We start from the raw sequence: 8,405 nt of genomic DNA on the forward strand, positions 1-8,405 counted from the left end.
AAATAAGTTATCAACTATAGATTTTCAACACCTCTCTAATGATGTAATGCCCATCTTTATAATGTAATACACACAGGTAGCAAATCTCATGGAAGAGCGCTGTGCACATATACATATGGGAGCAGTATCGCGTAGGACAATGCATTGCTGGAGCTGTCATTTGTAATCAGGCGATTCATGTAAAAGATTTCCGCCATGATCATGGACGGACGACGGGAATCAACAGATTTTGAACGCGGAATGGTATCTGGAGCTAGACGTATGGGACATTCCATTTCGGAAATCGTTAGTGAATTCAGTATTCCGAGCGTGCCGAGAAACCATATTTCAGAGGCATTACCTCTCACAGAGTAGGTATTAAAATCCATGGAGAAGAAATAAAAACTTTGAGGTTCGCCGATGGCATTGTAATTCTGTCAGAGACAGCAAAGGACTTGGAAGATCAGTTGAACGGAATGGACGGTGTCTTGAAAAGAGGGTACAAGATGAACATCAACAAAAGCAAAACGAGGATAATGGAATGTAATCGAATTAAGTCGGGTGATGCTGAGGGAATTAGATTAGGAAATGGGACACTTAAAGTAGTAAAGGAGTTTTGCTATTTGGGGAGCAAAATAACTGATGATGGTCGAAGTAGAGAGGATATAAAATTTAGACTGGCAATGGCAAGGAAACCGTTTCTGAAGAAGAAAAATTTGCTAACATCGAGTATAGATTTAAATGTCAGGAAGTCGTTTCTGAAAGTATTTGTATGGAGTGTAGCCATGTATGGAAGTGAAACGTGGACGATAAATAGCTTAGGCAAGAAGAGAATAGAAGCTTTCGAAATGTGGTGCTACAGAAGAATGCTGAAGATTAGATGGGTAGATCACATAACTAATGAGGAGGTATTGAATAGAATTGGGGAGAAGAGGAGCTTGTGGCAGAACTTGACTAGAAGAAGGGATCGGTTGGTAGGACATGTTCTGAGACATCGAGGGATCACCAATTTAGTACTGGAGGGCAGCGTGGAGGATAAGAATCGTAGAGGGAGACCAAGAGATGAATACACTAAGCAGATTCAGAAGGATGTAGGCTGCAGTAGGTACTGGGAGATGAAAAGCTTGCACAGGATAGAGTAGCATGGAGTGCTGCATCAAACCAGTCTCAGGACTGAAGACCACAACAACAACAACCTCTCACAACTTAAAAACGCTGTGGCCAAGGCCTTTCACTTAACCACCGAGGGCACTGGTGTTTGCGTAAAGTTGTCAATGTTAACCCAGATGTACGACAGTGCTATGCAATCTGGCGTTCATAGGCTCTGGCAGCAGGTGACCGACGCGAGTGCCTTTGCTAACAGCACGACATCCCCTGCAGTGCCCCTTCTGGGTCCGTGATTACGAGGTGCATTCAAGTTCTAAGGCCTCCGATTTTTTTTCTCCAGACTGGAAAGAGATAGAAACATGCGCATTGTTTTAAAATGAGGCCGCGTTCATTGTCAATACGTCCCAGAGATGGCAGCACCGGACGGCAGATGGAATTTTACTGCCAGCGGCGAGAATGAGAACTGTTTTAAATACTTAAAATGGCGACGTTTTGCTTACATATACAGCGTGCAATCATTCGTTTTCTGAATTTGCTTGGTGTGAAACCAATTGAAATTAATCGACAGTTGAAGGAGACATGTGGTGATCGAGTTATGGATGTGTCGAAAGTGCATTCGTGGGTGCGACAGTTTAATGAAGGCAGAACATTGTGTGACAACAAACCAAAACAACCTCGGGCTCGCACAAGCCGGTCTGACGACATGATCGAGAAAGTGGAGAGAATTGTTTTGTGGGATCGCCGAACGACAGTTGAACAGATCGCCTCCAGAGTTGGCATTTCAATGGGTTCTGTGCACACAATCCCGCATGACGACCTGAAAATGCGAAAAGTGTCATCCAGGTGGGTGCCACGAATACTGACGGACGACCACATGGCTGCCCGTGTGGCATGTTGCCAAGCAATGTTGACGCGCAACGACAGAATGAATGGGACTTTCTTTTAGTCGGTTGTGACAATGGATGAGACGTGGATGCCATTTTTCAATCGAGAAACAAAGCGCCAGTCAGCTCAATGGAAGCACACAGATTCACCGCCACCAAAAAAATTTCGGGTAACCGCCAGTGCTGAAAATATGATGGTGTCCATGTTCTGGGACAGCGAGGGCGTAATCCTTACCCGTTGCGTTCCAAAGGGCGCTACGGTAACAGGTGCATCCTACGAAAATGTTTTGAAGAACAAATTCCTTCCTGCACCGCAACAAAAACGTCCGGGAAGGGCTGCGTGTGTGCTGTTTCACCAAGACAACGCACCTGCATATCGAGCTAGCGTTACGCAACAGTTTCTTCGTGATAACAACTTTGAAGTGATTCCTCATGCTCCCTACTCACCTGACCTGGCTCCTAGTGACTTTTGGCTTTTTCCAACAATGAAAGACACTCTCCGTGGCCGCACATTCACCAGCCATGCTGCTATTGCCTCAGCGATTTTCCAGTGGTCAAAACAGACTCCTAAAGGAGCCTTCGCCGCTGCCATGGAATCATGGCGTCAGCGATGTCAAAAATGTGTACGTCTGCAGGGCGATTACGTCGAGAAGTAACGCCATTTTCATCGATTTCGGGTGAGTAGTTAATTAGAAAAAAAATCGGAGGCCTTAGAACTTGAATGCACCTCGTATATCGTTTAGACCGTAGAATACTGGAAAACCGTGGCCTGTTCAGATGAGTCCCGAACTGGTAACAGTTGGTGGTCGAGTTCGAGTGTGGCCCAGATCCCACGAAGCCATAGATCCAGTTTGTTAATAAGGCACTGTGCAAGTTGGTGGTTGCTCCATAATCGTGTGGGCTGTGTTTACATTGGATAAGCTGGGTCCTCCGGTCTCACTGAACCGACAATTGACGATGATTGCCCAGAAAGTAATGCACCGCATTCTTTTTCTCTCCCGAAAACAATGCTACCACAATGCAAAATGGTACATATGTATTATTTTAAATCTCCTGAGTGAGCACGCCAAGTTTTCGTCACTTTCAACAGCTAGCGTACGTGCAGGGCAGTTTCAAAATGGCGTCTGTACGTGATGTACGTTGCAAGGAACTGCGGAAAAAGCAACTGGGGGAATATTTACAATCGCTTGTGTACAGTCTACGGAGCATCTGCTGACGACAGAAGTACAGTTAATCAGTTGGCACAGAGAGTAGGGTCATCAGAAGGCGGTTTGATGGAGCTCCACGATTTCCTGCGGTCGGGGAGACCATCCACGGCTGTCACAACCGACACGTTGCAGCATGCTGATGTTGATTCGCGAGGACAGACGCATTACGACTCGGCTGTTGGCGCTGCATCTGTCGATCAGCAAAGGAAGTTCACACAGTGAAACATTGGCTCCGCCACTAGGACCATAACTGGTACCGGCAGGGCAATACGCCCTAGTTTCGCACTGGAGGCAGGCCATAGAACGGGATGGAGATTACGTGGAAAAATGGGGTGTGTAGATAAAACACCATTGTTTCGTGTGTGCAGTTCTCATTATGTTCAATAAAGAACTATTGAAGAAAGAAAATACGGTGCATTACTTTCTGGGCAACTCTCGTGGTAACGTTCACCTAGATACCGTTTGCAGACAAAAACGATAGAATTTTTGTGGATGAGAATGCGCCTTGTCACCAGGTGGCAGCTCTTCGCGATTGGTTTGAACAACATTCTGGAAAATTCGAACTAATTTGGCCACCCATATCGCCCGACATGAATCCAATCGAACATTTATGGGACATAATCGAGTGGTCAGTTGGCATACTGTATCCTGCACCGGATACACTTTCACTATTATAGACGGGTATAGAGACGGCATGACCTAATATTTCTGCGGAGGATTTCCAGTGAGTTGTTGAATGTGCACCCCTCGTCGACTTCCAGCACTACGCCTGGGAAACGAAGGTTGGCCACGATATTGGCTGACTTTTCTCACCTCGGAGTATTTAAACAAGGCAATCTCGATGTGCGCGATTTTGAATCCGACTCAACAAATAGAAACTAGAATGATGAAAAATTGAAGCTGATGGCAAATTAATCTTCATAAAAATAACGTAAGTGCAGGATACGGAAATACAACCAGTAGCTATAATCTGACTTGACACTGAAAAGTGTGCATGTGTAACACAATTTTAGTGGTCGTAGATGAGAGTAAGTCAAAACACATTTGGAACTCAGTGGAGTTTACTGGCAAAGGGAAAGGTGCAATGTGTCTGGGTGCCACCATTACAATTGACAATAGGTTCAGTGTTTTCTATCTAGAATCCTGATAAAATGACGAAAATTGAACCAAAATTGTAGACCGCAAAGTTCAAAGTATACTCTATTCACATATTGACTCATATTCGTTGCCACTCGTGTATCACATCAGAATGATATCAACGTCCTCCTATCGCTGACATTTCAAATTCAGTGGAAATGCACACTGTGGTGCAACTGTTATAAGTACACATCCCGTTCCAGGTAATCTGAGACGCAGTAACCTTTCATTCGCGCTGATTATCATTAGGTCAACTGATACTGGTATATTTTTACCTTACCCTTACTATTTTTACTCATAGCTGAAATCAATTAATTGTAACAGCTTAGTCTTCTCTACACTACTGAAACATTGCTAATGCACAGGAATTATTCTCGGCTGTGTTATTGTCGTTTTACAAATGTTTTAAATCAATTAAAATATTTGTTCTTTCCTTTTTAGTACAGTTTAAGTTTCTGCGTCTCACGAAGTAGCTCTCAAGATTAATGATGGTAATATACTCCGTTTCCTGTTTCGTGGTGATCGTCGTGCTTCTTGTAAGAACCGTAAATGTGTCTTTCCTCTTAAACAAATGCGCATTCCTCCGTGCGTTCTTGCTTAAACCGTCTGCAGTTACTGCTACAGCGTATGTCGTATGTTACCCTCTGTAGTAAGAGCAGTTTTATTCCATCGAGTCCCAAGCGGAATACGTTTTCGGGCACGTGCCTCAGGTCCACTAATGACTCCTTCACATCTTAGAACCACACTTAAATTTTGTTGTCGTACCCGATTATCTGATGAAACCGTCCGTCTGAATTATACAGCACCCCACCATTGATATTTTGCATTTGAAGCAAATAGTTACAATGTGGGTTACGTGTTTATAATCAGTTTTCATTGCTACTAGCAGTTTTGGTCTGTCAACGAATAAACAAAAAATATTACGAATGACATCTCCATTTTGTCAATTTTCTGAAGTGAGTAAGTTATCGCCCTTACTAAGCAACAGGCAGTAAATAATTAGTATCTTGCCTATGTATTTATAATTATTTTCCCTCTCCGCTCGCAGTTTTGTTCATTTTACGAATTTTCTGAGTAACAAGGTGTCACACTTCCACATGTAGTCGATCACCTGAAGTGAGTAAGTTATTACCCTACGATGTGTCATGAACTCGACTAATGCCTGAAGTAGTACGCCTTGAATCCTGCAGGGCTGTCCATAAATCCGTAACAGTACGAAGCGGTGGAGACCTTTTCTGAACAGCACGTTGGAAGACATCCCAATTAAACTTAATTATGTTTATGTATGGGGAGTTCGATGACCAGTGGAAGTACTTAAGCTCCGAAAAGTTTTCTTGGAGGCACTCTGTAGCAATTCTGGACGCGTAGGGTGCTGCATTGTTCTGCTGGAATTTCCAAGCCCGTCGGAATGTTCAATGGACATGAATGGATGCAGGTGATCAGACAGGATGCTTACGTATGTGTCCCTGCTACAGTCGTATCTAGACGCATCAGGGGTCCCATATTACTCCTTCTGCACACGCCCCACACCATTACAGAGCCTCCGCCAGCTTGGACAGTCCCCCGCTGACATACTGGACCCATGGATTCATGAGATTGTCTCCATACTCGTACACGTCCATCCGCGAGATACAATTTGAAACGAGACTCGTCCGACCAGGCAACATGTCTCCAGTAATCAACAGTCCAACGTCGGCGTTGAGGGGCCCAGGCGAGGCTTAAAGCTTCGTGTCGTACAATCAAGGGTACGTGACCCAGCGTTGAAATCTGCATCAATTTGAGGGACGGTTCCACTTCTGTCACGTTGAACGATTCTCACCAGTCGTCATTGGTCCCGTACTTGTAGCATATTTTTTCTGCCTCAAGGACGTCGGAAATTTGATGTTTTACCGGATTCCTGATACTCACGGTACACTCGTGAAATGGTCGTACAGGAAATTCCCACTTCTTTTCTACCTCGGAAATGTTGCGCCCCATCGCTAGTGCCCCGATTTTAACACCACGTTCAAACCCACTTAAATCTTGATAACCTGCCATTCTAACAGCAGTAACCCATCTAACAACTGCGCCAGACACTTGTTGTCTTATTTTGGCGTTGCCGGTCGCAGCGCCGTATTCTGCCTGTGTACGTATCTCTGTATTTGAATACGCAAGTCTATGTCAGATTCTTTGCCGTTTCAGTGTATTTTCGTCTTGGACTTTTTAAAGTAGGATTCGCGCAATAGGAAATCTCCTCACAAATATTCCGATTTCGTATCTGCCTCACTGCCAGTTTTCCTGATACCAGCTACACTGTACACTGGTAAATATATGATTTTGTTACGCATTCCTGTGTTGAGATGGCAAACAGTTCCGGCATGAGACGAAAGCACTCACGGTCGCCGGTGACCTCATATGATTTCCCGTGCTATTTCGTTTACATGAGTCATAGTCCACGGAAATGTTGCTTAGGCTACCGTGTCACGCTCTGTGGAAATGTTCCTTTACACTCCCACGATGCACTATCACGGAACACTGAATTTGATAAACTAAGATTTTGATGTATTTTCCAATAGCTGTCTTACTGTAGATAGAAAATCCCATGTGCTAGTATCGAGTTTTACCGAGAAAACGATTCACATGTGAGGCTGACTGGCTGTCGTTTTATAGGCATAGTGTCACAGTAAATTAGACCATTGCTTACTTAGAAACTTTTGCTCTGTATTCTCCATCCTTTATATATATTTTCCTACACCCTACATATATATATATATATATATATATATATATATATATATATATATATATATTGTGTTTTGGAAAAAAACGTGACACTTCTTTTGAAACTTTCTGGTAGAATAAAACTGTGCACCGGGCTGGGACTCGAAACTGAGCTTGCAGTGGCCCGCGATAGGCAAGCATCGCACTTTCGAGTTCGCAGTTCTGATCTGCCAGGAAGTTTCGAATTGGCGCACACTCTGCTACAGACTGAAGATTCAGCCTGGAAACAGTCCCGCAGCCTATGCCTGAGCTGTGTCTCGACAATATCCTTTCTTCTAGGGCTGCTAGCCCAACGAGGTATGCTGGAGAATTTCTGTGAAGTTCGGCAAATTGGAGGTAATATGACTGGAGGAAGTAAATGTGTGAAGAGGGTCATCAGACTTGATTAGGTGGATCGGTCGGTAGAGTACATACTCAAGAAAGGCAAAGTCCCACTTTCGAGTCTCAATCCGAAACAGAGTCAGCTGCAGAGTGAAAGTACATCCCGCTGACACTTTTTTTGTTTCGGAGAAAAACAAATCTTCAAGGTAGATGAGTATTTTTTAACTACTTTACTCACCATCGATTCACGCCAAAACTTCATCCTCTAAACATGGTATCATGTCCTCTGTCAGACTCTTATGAAAACAAGGACCTAAATTACACTTTTGCTGCAGGCATATACCAGAAGGATTGTCAACAGACCTACTAATAGACGTTATACATCTACAACCTCATCTACATCTACGAGGGTAATCCCAAAAGTAAGGTGTCCTGTTTTTTTATAAGTACATAGACCTGATTATTTCTACAATGGTTTGCATCAGTTTACAGCTTGAACATTTAGCTATTTTTCGACATAATCACTATTTCTGTCAATGCATTTTTGTAGACACTGTGGCAGTTTTTGTATGCCCATGTCATACCAGCTCGCCGCCATGCTGTTCAGAAAGTTATGAACCTCTTCTTTCACTTTGTCGTCGGAGCCGAATCGCTTTCCGGCCAAATGTTCTTTTAACCTAGGGAACAAATGATAGTCACTGGGCGCCAGGTCAGGACTATAGGGTGGGTGGGTGATTATGTTCCACTGTTGCGGGAGAGCAATTGTTTGCCTAGCGATGTGTGGGCGAGCGTTGTCATGGAGAATGCGTACGCCCTTGCTCAACATTCCTCTTCTCTGGTTCTGAACTGCCCGTTTGAATTTTTTCAGAGTCTCACAGTACCTGTCAGCGTTAATTGTTCTCCCAGTGGGCATAATGTCGACCAACAATACCGCTTTCCGATCCCAAAAAACGGTTGTCATGACTTTACCGGCCGACTGTGTTTGTTTGAATTTTCGCGCCTTTGGCGA

This window comes from Schistocerca americana, chromosome 6 (assembly GCF_021461395.2).
Source record: "Schistocerca americana isolate TAMUIC-IGC-003095 chromosome 6, iqSchAmer2.1, whole genome shotgun sequence".
Taxonomy (NCBI): domain Eukaryota; kingdom Metazoa; phylum Arthropoda; class Insecta; order Orthoptera; family Acrididae; genus Schistocerca; species Schistocerca americana.